The 16,136-nt window shown below is 42.9% G+C and overlaps 1 protein-coding gene across 1 annotated transcript in view; it reads right to left on the bottom strand.

Moving 5' to 3' along the window:
- The window catches only part of LOC115145760 (bifunctional UDP-N-acetylglucosamine 2-epimerase/N-acetylmannosamine kinase-like), a 111,943-nt gene extending 98,283 nt beyond the window's left edge, over positions 1 to 13,660 (bottom strand). Inside the window, exon 1 of the mRNA XM_065004037.1 lies at positions 13,339 to 13,660. The gene's annotated coding sequence lies outside the window, so the exon portion shown is untranslated. The remainder of the gene's footprint in view (positions 1 to 13,338) is intronic.
- Between the last annotated feature and the right edge of the window lie 2,476 nt (positions 13,661 to 16,136).

Raw genomic sequence — 16,136 nt, 5'->3', positions numbered from 1 at the left:
ACATGAGTCTTTCTGTACAGATGTTCATTTTACAATATTATTAGGAAAAAAATCCATACAATTAGTTTCAGTTAGGAGAGATGGAGGAGCCTGAAATGAAAACATATTCCCAAAGTACTTTACTTCCTCTTTCAAAATATCATTTGGTGAATCATGCGTGACTCCATCAATTGTAACAAGTTGAAATACTTTTTTTTGGTAGCATTTCTATATTATATAGATTTGCAAAACTTTCTAAAAACCTGTTTTTGCTTTGTCATTATGGGGTAGTGTGTATAGATTGATGAAGGGAAAAAAGGCTGTAACGTAACGAAGTGTGGAAAAAGTCAAGGGGTCTGAATACTTTCCGAAAGCACTATGTTCAAAAGCCATATTAAATCTATGGGCTTTTGTTGTTCTGCTGTATAATATATTCTGTTTTTTTGGGAGAGGCTTGGGCTCATATTTATACGTATGGATAAGCTATAATATCCGTATGGGTGTTCTGCATGCAACGTCTAAAATGCATTAAATCAACATCTTAGTTCTGGAACCTGCCTGGTACAGATAATTGAGAGTGCAGGAGTAATTGCTTTATGTCAAAGAAAGGGATGCATTTGTGCCTTGTTTGGATTCATTATTAGTGCTTGTATTTTCTTTTTCACCATTTTAAAAACCAATCGAGGGACTTATGGTGCTAACTAGCACAAGCTAAAGCATAACAGTGCAATACATCAGATTGTTGATCCATTTTTTTTGTACGATTACATATATTATTTTACAATTCAATGTGATCATTGATGATTCAATGTGTCAAATGTTTTATTGTAATCGGTCCCTAACATTATTACTAAGGTTATAATAAATCTTACTCATAAAAGAACCATGTCAAAACATCAGTCCAATATGTACTTGTGGCTTTTTGCCAGCTCTGCCATCTGCAGGGTGTCTTTCGATTGGTCCTTGTTTGCTTAGGCATAAAGCCTGAGTCCTTGGCCTTCCTTTGTGCAAATATCATAGCCACGTCTGATAAAGATATTTTTTTTCTCCCTCAGGTGTTTGAAATTCGTATTAATTTTTAACCCTTATGTTACCAGGTTTGAGGGACGGGTTGGAATGGTACAATGATACAACCTGAAAAGTATACTACAAAGCCGGATCAATGTTTTTTATATTTATTATATTTAACCTTTATTTAACTAGGCAAGTCAGTTAAGAACAAATTCTTATTTACAATGACGGCCTACCAAAAGGCCTCATGCGGGATGGGATAAAATGTATATATTAGAGGTCGACCGATTAATCGGAATGGCCGATTAATTAGGCCCGATTTCAAGTTTTCATAACAAATCGGAAAAACTATTTTTGGGCGCTGATTTGCGTTTAAAAAATGTTTAACACCTTTATTTAACTAGGCAAGTCAGTTAAGAACACATTCTTATTTTCAATGACGTCCTAGGAACGGTGGGTTAACTGCCTCGTTCAGGGGCAGAACGACATATTTTCACCTGGTCAGCTCGGGAGATCCAATCTTGCAAGCTTAGTTAACCAGTCCAACGCAATAACGACCTGCCTCACTCTCGTTGCACTCCCCAAGTGCACTCCACTCTACTGCCTGTTACGCAAATGCAGTAAGCCAAGGTAAGTTGCTAGCTAGCATTAAACTTCTTATAAAAAAACAATCAATCATAATCACTAGTTCATTTCACATGGTTGATGATATTACTAGATATTATCTAGTAACAAGCATACAAGTATCTAAGTATCTGACTTAGAGGTGGTAGGCAGAAGCAGGTGCGTAAACATTCATTCAAACAGCACTTTAGTGCGTTTTGCCAGCAGCTCTTCGTTGTGCGTCAAGCATTGCGCTGTTTATGACTTCAAGCATATCAACTCCCGAGATGAGGCTTGTGTAACCGAAGTGAAATGGCTAGCTAGTTAGCGCAAGCTAATAGCCTTTCAAACTCCACTCGCTCTGAGCCTTGGGGTGGTTCGTCCCCTTGCTCTGCATGGGTAACGCTGCTTCGATGGTGGCTGTTGTCGATGTATTGCTGGTTCGAGCCCAGGGAGGAGCGAGGGGCGGAAGCTATACTGTTACACTGGCAATACTAAAGTGCCTATAAGAACATCCAATAGTCAAAGGTTAATGGAATACAAATGGTATAGAGAGAAATAGTCCTATAATTACTAGAATAACTACAACCTAAAACTTCTTACCTGGGAATATTGAAGACTCATGTTAAAAGGAACCACCAGCTTTCATATGTTCTCATGTTCTGAGCAAGGAACTGAAACGTTAGCTTTCTTACATGGCACATATTGCACTTACTTTCTTCTCCAACACTTTGTTTTTGCATTATTTAAACCAAATTGAACATGTTTCATTATTTACTTGAGGCTAAATTCATTTTATTGATGTATTAAGTTAAAATAAGTGTCCATTCAGTATTGTTGTAATTGTCATTATTACAAATACATGTTTTTATTATTTATTTATAAAATCGGCATCAGCTTTTTTGGCCCTCCAATAATCGCTATCGAAAAATCAATCGGTCGACCTCATATATGAGACAACACACACACATCATGACGAGACAACACTATATAAAGAGGGACCTAAGACAACATAGCAAGGCAGCAAAACATGACAACACAGCATGGTAGCAGCACAACATGGTAGCAGCACAAAACATGGTACAAACATTACTGGGCACAGACAACAGTGCAAAGGGCAAAAAGGTAGAAACAACAATACGTCACACAAAGCAGCCACAACTGTCAGTAAGAGTGTCCATGATTGAGTCTTTGAATGAAGAGATTGCGATACAACTGTTCAGTGTGAGTGTTTTTTGCAGCCCGTTCCAGTTGCTAGCTGCAGCGAACTGAAAAGGTGAGCGACTCAGGGATGTGTGCACTTTGGGGACCGTTAACATAATGTGACTGGCAGAACGGGTGTTGTATGTGAAGGATGAGGGCTGCAGTAGGTATCTCAGATATGGGGGGAGTGAGGCCCAAGAGGGGGAAGTGAGGCCTAAGAGGGGGAAGTGAGGCCTAAGAGGGTTTTATAAATAAGCATCAACCAGTGGGTCTTGTGACAGGTATACAGAGATGACCTGTTTACAGAGGAGTAGAGTGCAGTGATGTGTCCTATAAGGAGCATTGGTGGCAAATCTGATGGACGAATGGTAAAGAACATCTAGCCGCTCGAGAGCACCCTTACCTGCAGATCTATAAATTATGTCTCTGTAATCTAGCATAGGTAGGATGGTCATCTGAATCCAGGTTAGTTTGGCAGCTGTGTTGAAAGAGGAGCGATTACAATAGAGGAAACCAAGGCTAGATTCAACTTTGGCCTTCAGCTTTGATATGTGCTGAGAGAAGGACAGTGTACCGTCTAGCCATACTCCTAACTACTTGTACGAGGTGACTACCTCAAGCTCTAAACCAGGGGTCCCCAAACTTTTTCCTGTGAGGGCCACATAACTTTTCCCTTCTCTGATGGGGGGCCGGTGTCAGTTTGTAACAGAAAAAGTGTGACGATCGTAGGGGAGCTTAAAAAATTTATTGTTTTCCAGAAAGCCACACATAACCAAATAACCCTTTCCAGGTTCTTTACAGAAAAAAAGTCAGGAAACAAATAATAACACTATTAATGAAATAAATAATAACTAAATAACCCTCTCTGAGTTCTTCACAGAAAAAAACAGGAAATAAATAATAACTAAATAACTCTCTCTGGGTTCTTCATAGAAAAAAAAGCCATGGAACATTAACTTTCTGTCGTGCCATGCACAATCTTAACAGATAAAAGTTCAGCTCAGTTGTCAGAGCAGAATCTCTCTGACACATATGAGCAGTCTCTTAAAGTTCTTGTGTTCCTTCCTTATAATCCTTTTGTAGGTTCCAGTAGGCTTGTAGACACCTCTGTTTGCAGCTCTCTCTCATCAACTTCCCTGTGAAAACCACAAAAGAAGCAGGTTGAGAAACTGAACTAAGTGATACAGCACCTACACAGCACAATACATTTCACTACCAGTATGGTTGTAAAGATGGATTTTATCCCAGTAGATTTTATTATGATTATATTTGTTTATGCTCAGAATGACTCATTCAAGTCAGAAAAGTGAGCTTACCTATGTATGTTCATCAGTGTGAACTGTGGGCCTGCATCTGGCTGGTGAGAAGTTGAATATCAGGTTCCATTCTAGTTACAGCCAGTCTCAAGCACTGATGCAAATGTTCATCTGTCGATCTTGATCTCATCGGGGTTTTCAGCAGTTTCATGCGAGAAAAGGTTTTCTCGCAGATATACGTGCTGCCAAAAACTGTGGACATTTTCATTGCGTGTTTTTTGATGTTTGGATATGTGTCGTTTGGGAGGGCGGCATAGAAGTCAATGAGACTGTTGGGCTTGAATGCGTCTTTCAGAACATCACAGTTCTGTAACTCCAACTCAAACTGATATGAAGGCTGGGCTTCATCAATGTCGGCAACAAAGGGGTTCTGAAAAAGACGGATTTCTTTTGCATGAACATGTAGTTCACTGAATCGCACACCGAACTCCGCCTTCAGCATTTCCAGTGCTTCCACGCACTTTTCAGCTGGGAACGGGACCGCTGGGTTCTCTGTCGACAGGTTTTGGGTAGCAGGAAGATGGACGAAGTTGCGCTTTTTCACTTGTTCCAAAAGCAGCGCTAATTTCACCTCAAATGCTTTTATGTGTGAATACATGTCGCAAATGAGTTTCCCCTCGCCTTGTAGCTGCAAGTTAAGGCTGTTAAGTATTTCTGTCACGTCTGTTAAAAATGCGAGGTGCCATTTCCATTCTGGGTCGATCAGCTCTGGGACCGTTTTGTCTTTTAAATGAAGAAATGCGTTAATTTCGGGTAGCAGCTCGTAAAAACGCCTCAAAACTCTGCCCCGGCTCAGCCATCGGACCTCTGTGTAGTACAGCACATCTCCGTGCGTAGACTCCAGTTCAGACAGGAATTCTTGGAACTTCCTGTGTTTAAGTCCCTTTGCTCTGATGAAGTTTATGCACGACACCACAACCTTCATTACAGAATCCCACTTCAACACTTTGCAGGACAGTGCTTGCTGGTGAATTAGGCAGTGGACTCGTAGCGGGACGGTGAGACCCCTTTTTTCCGACTCCCGGTTCATGCGTCCTATTAGACCGCGAGTTTCGCCCACCATGCTAGGAGCCCCGTCAGTCGTGATGCTAGCTAGCTTTGACCAGTCCAGGTCCAACTTCTCCATGGTTTGGCACACTTTGTCAAAAATATCCTCTCCCGTTGTAGTCCCTTTGAGACTTTGGAGGGCTGCCAGCTCCTCGCATATCTCAAAGTTTGCGCTAACTCCACGAATAAAAATGAGCAGTTGCGCTGTGTCTTGCACGTCCGTGCTCTCATCCAGTGCTAATGAAAAAAAGTCAAATTCTTTCGTCTTCTGCTGCAGCTGGGCATATACATTACTCCCGATTTCTTCAACGCGTCTGGTGATTGTACTCGCCGACAGACTTACGGCATTAAATGCATCTTTCTTCTCGGGACACACCTCCTCCGCGACAGCATCCATACATTTCTTAACAAACTCTCCGTCAGTGAAAGGCTTACCGCTTCTTGCTATCAGTTTAGCAACCCGAAAGCTGGCCCGAACGGATGCCTGGTTCAGCTGAGCTTGGCGTACAAATGTATTCTGCTGAGATAGTAGTCCACTTTTAGCTTTGAGAGTTTGTCTGCTCGTATTTGGCCTTGCAAGCTATCGTACTTGTCTTTGTGACGGGATTCATAGTGTCGGCGAAGATTGTATTCTTTGAATACCGCCACCGTCTCTTGACAGATGAGACAAACAGCCTTTTCTTTGCATTGAACAAAAAAAAAAATTGTTTGTCCACTGCAGGTTAAATACCCTGCATTCTGAATCAATTTTTCTCTTACCTAACCTTTTCGCCATTATTCCGTTCTCTCTTTGACAGGGCCGGGCCTAGGATTTTTTTTTCTGAGGCCAAATAGGAAAAAAAAAATTCGATAGCGTCTCTGGTATTGTTCAGAGGGCCGGGCCAAATGTGCTGACGGGCCGTATCCGGCCCGCGGGCCGTAGTTTGGTGACCACTGCTCTAAACCCTCAGAGGTAGTAATCACACCTGTGGGGAGGGGCATTCTTCTTACCAAACCACATGACCTTTGTTTTGAAAGTGTTCAGAATAAGGTTAAGGGTAGAGAAAGCTTGTTGGACACTAAGAAAGCTGTTGTAGAGCATTTAACACAAAATCCAGGGAGGGGCCAGCTGAGTATAAGACTATCATCTGCATATAAATTGATGAGAGCTTCCTACTGCCTGAGCTATGTTGTTGATGTAAATTGAGAAGAGCGTGGGGCCTAGGATTGAGGAGCCTTGGGGTACTCTCTAGGTGACAGGCAGTGGCTGAGAAAGTAGATTTTCTGACTTTATATACACTACACTCTGAGGTAGTTAGCAAACCAGCGCAAAGACCCCTCAGAGACACCAATACTCCTTAGCTGGCCCACAAGAATGGAATGGTACACTGTATCAAAAGCTTTGGCCAAGTCAAAAATAGCAGCACAACATTTCTTAGAATCAAGGGCAGTGGTGACATCCTTGAAGACCTTTAAGGTTGCAGTGACATCCAGAACCAGAGCAGAAACCAGATTGTATACCAGAGAGAATACTATAGACATCAAGAAAGCCAGTCAGTTGATTATAAACATGTTTTTCCAACACTTTTGATAAACAGGGTAAAATAGAAATAGGCCTATAACAGTTAGGATCAGCTTGATCTCCCCTTTTAAATAATGGACGAACCGTGTCTGCCTTCCAAGCAATTGGTCGCAATTGTAAATGAGAACTTGTTCTCAACTTGCCTACCTGGTTAAATAAAGGTGAAATAAAAAAATAAAAATGGGAACCTCCCCAGAAAGGAGAGACAGGTTAAAAAGGTTGGAGATAGGCTTGGAGATGATAGGGGCAGCAACCTTAAAGAAGAAAGGGTCTAAACCATCTGACCCAGATGTTTTTTGGGGGTCAAGTTTAATTAAGGAGCTCCTTTAGCACCTTGGACTCAGTGACTGCCTGCAGGGAGAAAAAAGAGGGAGAAGCATCAGGGATAATCACATCAGAAGGGGTGGGAGATGAGGACATTTTGGACAGGCAAGGAGGCATGGCTGAGTCAAATAGGAATCCTGACTTAATGAAGTGGTGATTAAAGAGCTCAGCCATGTGCTTCTTGTCAGTAACAACCACATCCTCAACTTTAAGGGACATGGGCAGCTGTGAGGAGGGTTTATTCTCCAGGTTTTTAACCGTTTTCCAGAACTTCTTGGGGTTAGACCCACAGAGAGAGAACTGCTCCTTAAAGTAACTAACATAGGCCTTCCGGATAGCCCGAGTGCACTTATTTGTCATTTGCTTAAACGAGAGCCAGTCAGCCTGAGTATGCGTGTGCCGAGCCTTCCGCCAAAATGCAATTATTGAGGTGGATTAACTCTGCAAGATTACGGTCGAACCAGGGACTGAGCCTGTTTTTAATTCTCATGTTCTTTATGGGGGTGTGTTTGCAAACAATACCACTGAAAATGTCCAAGCGTCTTCGACAGAGGGGATCAAGCTGATTCTATACCAAGATAGCCAGTTATCTTTGATAAGCAACCAGAAAAAAAACAGACACAGATCTCTGGACCAATTCACCTGCTGTCTGTTTACATCCTCTTAACCATCCGGGTCCAAGCAGAGGACACTGCATAGACACTGTTTGCATAGACACTGTTTGGATAGACACCGCCATGCTCATATAGCGAGAAAATTGTTTGCATAGGAAATATTGATAATCCTACATCGCCTATCCCAAACATAGACCCTGATTAGGCAAGGTATATTAACATGCCATATATTTGTTTGCGATAGTTACAGTAAGCTCCAAAAGTGTTGGGACAGTGACACATTTGTTGTTTTGGCTCTGTAGTCCAGCACGTTGGATTTGAAATGATATAATGACTATGAAGTTAAAGTGCAGACTGTCAGCTTTAATATATGGATGTTAGACTTGAGGTAAGCAAAACTGAAGCATGCATGAGAGCACCAGCTGTTCTGGATGACTGTGTGATAACGCTCTCGGTAGCCGATGTGAACACAAATTTTAAACAGGTCAACATTCACAAAGCCGCTGGGCCAGATGGATTACCAGGACGTGAACTCAAAGCACACGCAGACCAACTGTCAAGTGCCTTCACTGACATTTTCAACCTCTCCCTGATGGGGTCTGTAATACCTACCTGTTTCAAGCAGACCACCATAGTCCCTGTGCCCAAGGAAGCGAAGGTAACATGCCTACATGATTACCGCCCAGTGGCACTCACGTCGGTAGCCATGTAGTGCTTCGAAAGGCTGGTCATGGCTCACACCAATTAAATCCTCCCGAACACCCTAGACCAACTCCAATTCTCATACCGCCCCAACAGATCCACAGATGACGCAATCTCTATTGCACTCCACACTGCCCTTTCTCACCTGGACAAAAAGATGTGAGGATGCTGTTCATTGACTACAGCTCAGCATTCAACACCATAGTGCCCATGAAGTTCATCACTAAGCTAAGGACTCTGAGACTAAACCCCTCCTTCTGCAAATGGATCCTGGACTTCATGACCATCCGCCCCCAGGTGGTAAGAGTAGGCAACAACATGTCTGCCACGCTGATCCTTAACACAGGGGCCCCTCAACGGTGTGTACTTAGTCCCCTCCTATATTCCCTGTTCACCCACGACTGCGTGGCCAAATACGACTCCAACACCATCATTAAGTTTGCTGACGACACAACAATGGTAGGCCTGATCATCGACAACGATGAGACGGCCTATAGGGAGGTCAGAGAACTGCAGGTGTGGTGCCAGGACAACATGTGAGCAAGACAAAGGAGCTGATCGTGGACTACAGGAAAAGGCAGGCCGAAAAGGCCCCCATTAACATTGACAGGGCTGTAATGGAGCGGGTTGAGAGCTTCAAGTTCCTAGGTGTCCACATCAATGAACTATCATGGTCCAAACATACAAAGACAGTCGAAGAGGGCACGACAAACCCTTTTCCCCCTCAGGAGACTGAAAAGATATGGCACGGGTTCCCAGATCCTCAAAAGGTTCTACAGTTGCACCATTGAGAGCATCCTGACCGGTTGCATCACCGCCTGGGTAATGCAACTGCTCGGCATCTGACCGTAAGGAGCTACAGAGGGTAGTGCGAACAGCCCAGTACATCACTGGGGCCAAGCTTCCTGCCATCCAGGACCTATATAATAGGCGGTGTCAGAGAAAAGCCCATTAAATTGTCAGAGACTCCAGTCACCCAAGTCATAGAATGTTTTCTCTGCTACCGCACGGAAAGTGGTACCGGAGCTCCAAGTCTAGGACCAAAAGGCTCCTTAACAGCTTCTACCCCCAAGCCATAAAACTGCTGAACAATTAATAAAATTGCCACCGGACAATTTACATTGACACCACCTCCGCTCTACCTTTTGTACACTGCTGTTACTCGCTGTTTATTATCTATGCAGTCACTTCACCCCCACCTACATGTACAAATTACCTCAACGAACCTGTACCCCCGCACACTGACTCGGTACCGGTGCCCCCTGTATATAGCCTTACTATTATTAGTATTACTTATTACTTTTTATTTTAGTCTACTTGGTACAGATTTTCTTAACTTCTTGAACTGCACTGTTGGTTAAGGGCTTTGTAAGTAAGCATTTCACGGTAAAGTCTACACTTATTATATTCAGCACTTGACAAAGATTAAATAGACATGATATGGAACTGCTTGCATTAGGTGTGCATTATTAGCAGCCTCATTAAGTCTCAAAATGTTTATTTGGGGAGCCTATGAGATTTGTTTTATTCAATTGAGTCTGGTATGAGAAGGGTAATCCCTATATGCAAAAGCAGGGTGTCTGCGGAAAGCTGAGAATCTTGGCTATTGATTGGTGCCTTCATGCCGATGACCTCATTTCAAGATGGCTGCTACCTACATTCCGGTTAGCGTTGTGAAGCATAAACTAAAACACGGAATACATTGATACAAACCGAAAGGCTGGATTCCACAGATCATGAGGATATCTTATTTGTCTGCCTGTGACCTACAATTATTGATCACCAGCCCCGAGAGTCAAAATATTTATTGCAAAACGTTTTCACCAAACATCTTACAAGGTAAACTGAGTTTGAGCTATAGCTACATAGAGGGTATCAAATTAATAATTTGGTTGGTATGAACAAATCTAGCATATTGCCCATGTTATCTGATGATGTATGTCTTAACAGCAACATTGAATGTCCACCGAGTGACTATATCTTTGCGCATCAAAAATATGATGTTGCCTGCTTACGAGCGGTAGGCATCCATTACGCAGGGGATTGGCTACTATGGCAACTTAACAGTCTTTTAGCCAATGAGATAAGGTTTCCATGGATTTGCAGACGACCTGGGTGGGAGAAAGCATGGCCTAGACATTTTTTTTACCCCCTTTTCTCCCCAATCTTGTGATATCCAAATTGGTAGTTACAGTCTTGTCCCATCGCTGCAACTCCCGTACGGACTCGGGAGAGGCGAAGGTTGAGAGCCATGTGTCCCCTGAAACACAACCCAGCCAAGCTGCACTGCTTCTTGACACAATGCCCGCTTAACCCGGAAGTCAGCCGCACCAATGTGTCGGAGGAAACACTGCACCTGGCCGCCGTGTCAGCGTGCATTGCGCCCGGCCGCCACAGGAGTCACTAGTGCGCAATGAGATAAGAACATCCCTGCCGGCCAAACCCGGTCGACGCTGGGCCAATTGTGCACCGCCCCATGGGTCTCCCGGTCGAGGCCGGCTGAGACAAGGCCAGAACTCGAACCAGGATCTCTAGTGGCACAGCTAGCACTGCGATTCAGTGCCTTAGATTACTGCGCCACTCGGGAGGCCTCAGCCTAGAACATTTATGCGTAATGAGAACTATTGCTACCTGGCTCAGAGATTTGGAAACGCCCCATAACCACACCTGACACCACTTACTAAAACTTCTGCTCATTTCTAGTTGTTAGGTCTATTAATCCCATTATTTTTCTGATATTGTTCACGTTGTCATCAATAATTCACTTGTAGCTTGACATAGGCCTTTCAATATAATAAAACGGTTATTTTGTGTGCTTGATCTTGTGTACTCTGAACTATGTAACTCATATCTTCTGATCATTTCCTCGCGATCTCCCAGATGTCTTTTCAAATATACCAAGTTTTTGCATGTAACAATCACGTAATTACACATGAATAGCAGTTACCTTTGGGTATGCCCATTTAGGCGGAAATCTACATATTGCCATTACATTTAAGGAGTTGCATGTTCAATAATAGGCTATAGCCTTTTGGCTGTAACGCGATAGACTTACCATTGTTGAATGTTTCCATTAAACTCTTAATTAAAAAATGTCCGGTCCTTGTATGCATGCGTAGGATCAGTTTCACTCTCGCCAAAATCAGTCCAAAATTAATCCAATGCATTTCTATGGGCTTATTTTGGGCCTAAACTTGTCCGCCTGCCTTCCCTGCCTTAGAACCACTCCCATTGTTAGGACATAAACATAAGCATCTCGTCATTATATACAGATCTTTGATATTATTTTCTGTTGGTCAAGTAATTTCACTGTTTGGAAAAATGGGAACTGTAGGGGTATCTTAGATGGTTGGTGGTCTGGCTGTTGGGAGCTAGGGCGGGTCCCCGGTTCGACTGGGTGGGGGCGCTTGACCCTGGTTGCTCCAGTGGGTCGTTCTGGATGGGAGTGTCTGCTGAATGTAAATGTTGAGTGGCTTCACTGTATGTTTTAAAATTTCTATAAAAAATGTAATACAAAATGAATATTCAGTTGAGGGTAATAGAATGTTTTGAATATTTATACATTTTCCCCATCTGTAATACACATGATTTCCAGTGTTTGTGATACTCAAGTTGGGGGTTGATGGTCACTAGACTTGATATTGAATGTTATGGATTATTCTCCTATCTGTTGATAGTGGTTGACGCCAGACTGGATGTGCAAGGATTGAGGACACACAAATTATTTACTGGTGTATTGTATTGATGACATCCTGTGAACTCCGTGATTCTGTAGCATCTAGCATTCATTGCCTTTTTGTTTCGACTTCCTACAAGACTGTCTGCCTCCCAAGATTGTATAGACTAGACATAGGCCTGCATCACACGTCTATTTCGTACCTAAACAAAGACAGATCCTGGTATGTTTATTTATATATCTGTATCATATACTATCAAATCTAAAGGCAGTTCATGAAAATAACGTGTTGCTGATTGTGAAATTGCGCCACCCACTGGTAAACAGAGGAATACTAAGAATGTACTTTGATGTACAGTAGTAGGTGGTGGGACAAAATATTTGATTCCACACCCGAAGCAACAAACACTCATCTACTGTATTCTCTAATAGCCAGCACACAGGCCTCCCTCCATACATTCACGCCACAAATGTACATTAAATAATAGTAATGGGCATTGCTGAACTCAGATGTAGGTAGAGAATTAGCCAGTTTCAACTAACTATATATTTCTCAAGAAAGGACTACCTAGTCTAGCTAATTAAAATGTAGCTATTTCAATTATACAGTATGTTAGCTAGCTAGAATAAAATTGCCAGTGGATACAAATATTAGGCTAACCTTTACTTTTTAGTTTGAATAGACATTTTTGTAAAGTTAGGCTTGCCATATCAAAGTCAGTCTCAATTTATACAAGTAGCTAACGTTAGCTGGCTACATACCCATTAGCTTAAAAAGCCTAAATCAGCAAGTGATTATGTGGCCCGGTTATGTTGCCAACAAGCTATTAGCAGTTAGCTATCGAAGGGTTGCTGTTAACTAGCTAACGTTATCCCGCTAACGATGTTAACAGCAACCCGCTTTATTCACATTGGTTAGTTAGCAGACAATGACAAATGTAACATTTGGTAACTATATGATGAATAGCTGACTAGTGCTACCTTTCCTACTTGCTAGCTAGCTTACGTGTGCTAACTTCAGCTAATTTCAACTAGGCTAGCTAGCTTTGTTATTCATAGTGAAAATGCGCATATATTACATTAACTAAAATGATAGCGAAGTTAGTTATAACGGAGCACAATATGTTTGTCTTGTCTATATTGCGTTAGCTAGCTAGCAAGATAACTTTATCCAAAAGTGTAGTTCCGCTAACGTCAGCTAGCTACTGTAGCTAGGTCAAAGTTTGCTAGCTAGGTACTACCAAGCTGGCGTTTGCAATACTCTGAAGCGTGAACTTTGCACTAAATTAACTTGCTACCTACCTTTATTCAAGCAGATCCTCTAATTTCATGCAAGGTCTCTCATCATGTCTCTTTCAGATGTAGGCTTGCGTGAACGTGAAATAGTCCCGGGTACTTATACTCAAACTAATATAACGTTATTGGCACATATTGTGCGCGAAATATACATCTTAAAAAATGTATACTTCATTTTATATTCGAGCAGCGCAAACCTCTCACCGAGCCAGTACAATTAGTGTGCAACTGCAGTCTGCAATTTAGGGGTGTTCCTACATGTGGGCATTCCTGTATCTACAGGAACACCTGCCCCAAGCATCCCATTGGTTCCTGCCAAACACCTGTCTTCGTTAATAGAACAGCGTGGGAAAAGTTGCCCGACAGACGTGGGAGAAGGACACCGTTTACTGGTTACTAGTATGGCAGGCGGGAGGCTAGTTGGTGACACTCTGTGCCAGTTAGCTAGCGCACGTGACGCCCCCCCCCCCTCCAAGGTCCCCAAGAACACAGTGACCTCCATCGTTCTTAAATTGAGGTTGTTTGGAACCATCAAGACTCTTTATAGAGCTGGCCAAACTGAGCAATTGGGGAGAAGAACCTTGGTCAAGGGAGGTGACCAAGAACCTGATGGTCACTCTGACAGAGCTCTAGAGTTCCTCTGTGGAGATGGGAGAACCTTCCAGAACAACAACCATCTCTGCAGCACTCCACCAATCAGGCCTTCTAGCTCGGTATCAAACTTCACTATAGATCTATCGACAAGACATCTAACTATAACATAGACCTTGACTAGACCAGGGTTTCCCCAAACTCGGACTTGCCTCCCCCAACAACAACAACAAAAAAGCTGTGAACCCAGGGGGAGCACCAGGACCGAGTTTGTGAAACCCTGGACGAGACCATCTAAACATCTAACTTTATCGTAGATTTAGGTCTAAGCCAACTCAACCGCACCCAAAAACCAACTCTACCAACTAGACATCTAACTAGTCTAATAGTACAGGTCAAGTCCTAGACCAACTTACTTGACCTCTCCCTAGACTTAATATTTTGACCTTATAAGACTATAGATCAAGACCAACTAGATTGTGTGCCAGTCTGTTCGTACCATCATGTCAGTGCCTTGTCACTCTTTGTTCTGATGCCAATTATGTATGGCTCGACAGTGACAGCAATGGAGCTGGCAAAAGCACAAACAGATCTGGGACCAGACTAGCTCTAATCTAGACCAATACTTACAACTCATCTAACTAGAATACATACACTGTATCTGAAACATGTAGTAAAAGCTGATGCAAGCACACATATTTTCTTCAGAAAATGTACCCTTTTCTAGTTTCTGAAGGATTCTCATTACCATTTGATGGAGCTCTTTCTCTGAAATGTTTCTTTAATCAATGACTACCCCTGGCCTGGATGAGTTTCATTGAACAGGCCGGCTATCAAATGTGGGTCCTCACCGGTCTATGGTCGTCACTCAACTCATAATATCCCGCTAAGCTAAAGTCTAGGTGTTATCTATATGAACTTAAGGTCTCAGGTAAGGTCACCCATCAGGCAAATGAGCGCACGTAGCTCAGTGGACTACCAGGTTACCTCTGCTACGACACCTTTCAAGTGATTTTGGTCCTCTTAGGGTAGCATTTTCAATCAAATGTCTGATCAACTCCTTCATTCAGATGTTTCTGAATTCTGCAAATCTGCGTGCTTGCATACAGTCATCAGAGGCAGCAATGAAGTAGCCTACAGAAAAACAGAGGATTTGAAAAACAGTTATTTCTCAAGGACTTTCTTCTCTGGGTGTTCCATCTCCAACCCCCTCTATGAATGCAGATACTCTGTGCTGAACCTCCCTCGCTCGCTTGCAGCCACTTCACTGAGCATCTCTCTCAGCCTCCATCCTGAGCACAACCCAACAGCAGCAGTGCGGCTTGCTATTTCATAACTGTGCTGCATTGCAGGGCTATTTCCACAAGTGAGGGCTGGATTGCATAAGAGCTGGCTGGTGTTAAGCCTTGAGAGCTGCAAAGTGAGAGAGAAGAGGGGAGTGAGAGAGCAAGGTAGGGGGGTGATGGAGGGGGCGGGTTGTGTGACGCAGTAGGACGTGCACGGAGACCAGAATGCAGACACTCCTTCCCCCCAACCCCAGACATTATGAAAGAACAGCGCTGCCTCGGGGACTTGTCCAGGTAAGTGTTGAATGAAAAAAAGGCTGTCACACTGCTGCAATGGGCTCCTTGGAACTGACTATGTTTTCAGCTGGAACCCTATTTCATGCATTTTACACAGACAAAAAAAAAAAAAAACTTCTTTGCACGCTTAGATTAAATTAGGTACTTGCAAACACTTCTTTCAATAGACGTTAGGGAAACAAAGCGAACTACTAGTCCCCAGGTTGATTCACTTAACAGTCGCCTTTGTGAAGTATGTACAGTATCTGGCTGACTATAAAGTCGCCCCTTAGAAGTCTTAGAATTAGACCTTAACTTCACTGGTCTGCGTCACAACACAACCCCATTACATTTACATTGTCCACAGGGGGCAGGTTATCAGGTATTCCCTATTCCCCTCTGTTGTCCAGCTCCACTGCTCAGGTGTTCCCCCACAAAACTGGGTTCCCTCTCCCCCAACACTATTAAACAACCAAGTCAAAAGAGAATTTCCCTGTCCATTTTGAATTCAGGTTTGCTTATGGGGGCAGTACAGGAAGCACTTATCACAGTGCTCTGTGTTATAGGAGGACTTATCTGGACGAGAAAAGATTAGATAAATATCCAAAGAGATTGGCTATATCGACAATGTATGTATTTTCTATTATATTT

This window comes from Oncorhynchus nerka, linkage group LG18, assembly GCF_034236695.1.
Source record: "Oncorhynchus nerka isolate Pitt River linkage group LG18, Oner_Uvic_2.0, whole genome shotgun sequence".
NCBI lineage: Eukaryota > Metazoa > Chordata > Actinopteri > Salmoniformes > Salmonidae > Oncorhynchus > Oncorhynchus nerka.
This window is presented reverse-complemented; position numbering and strand designations above follow the sequence as displayed.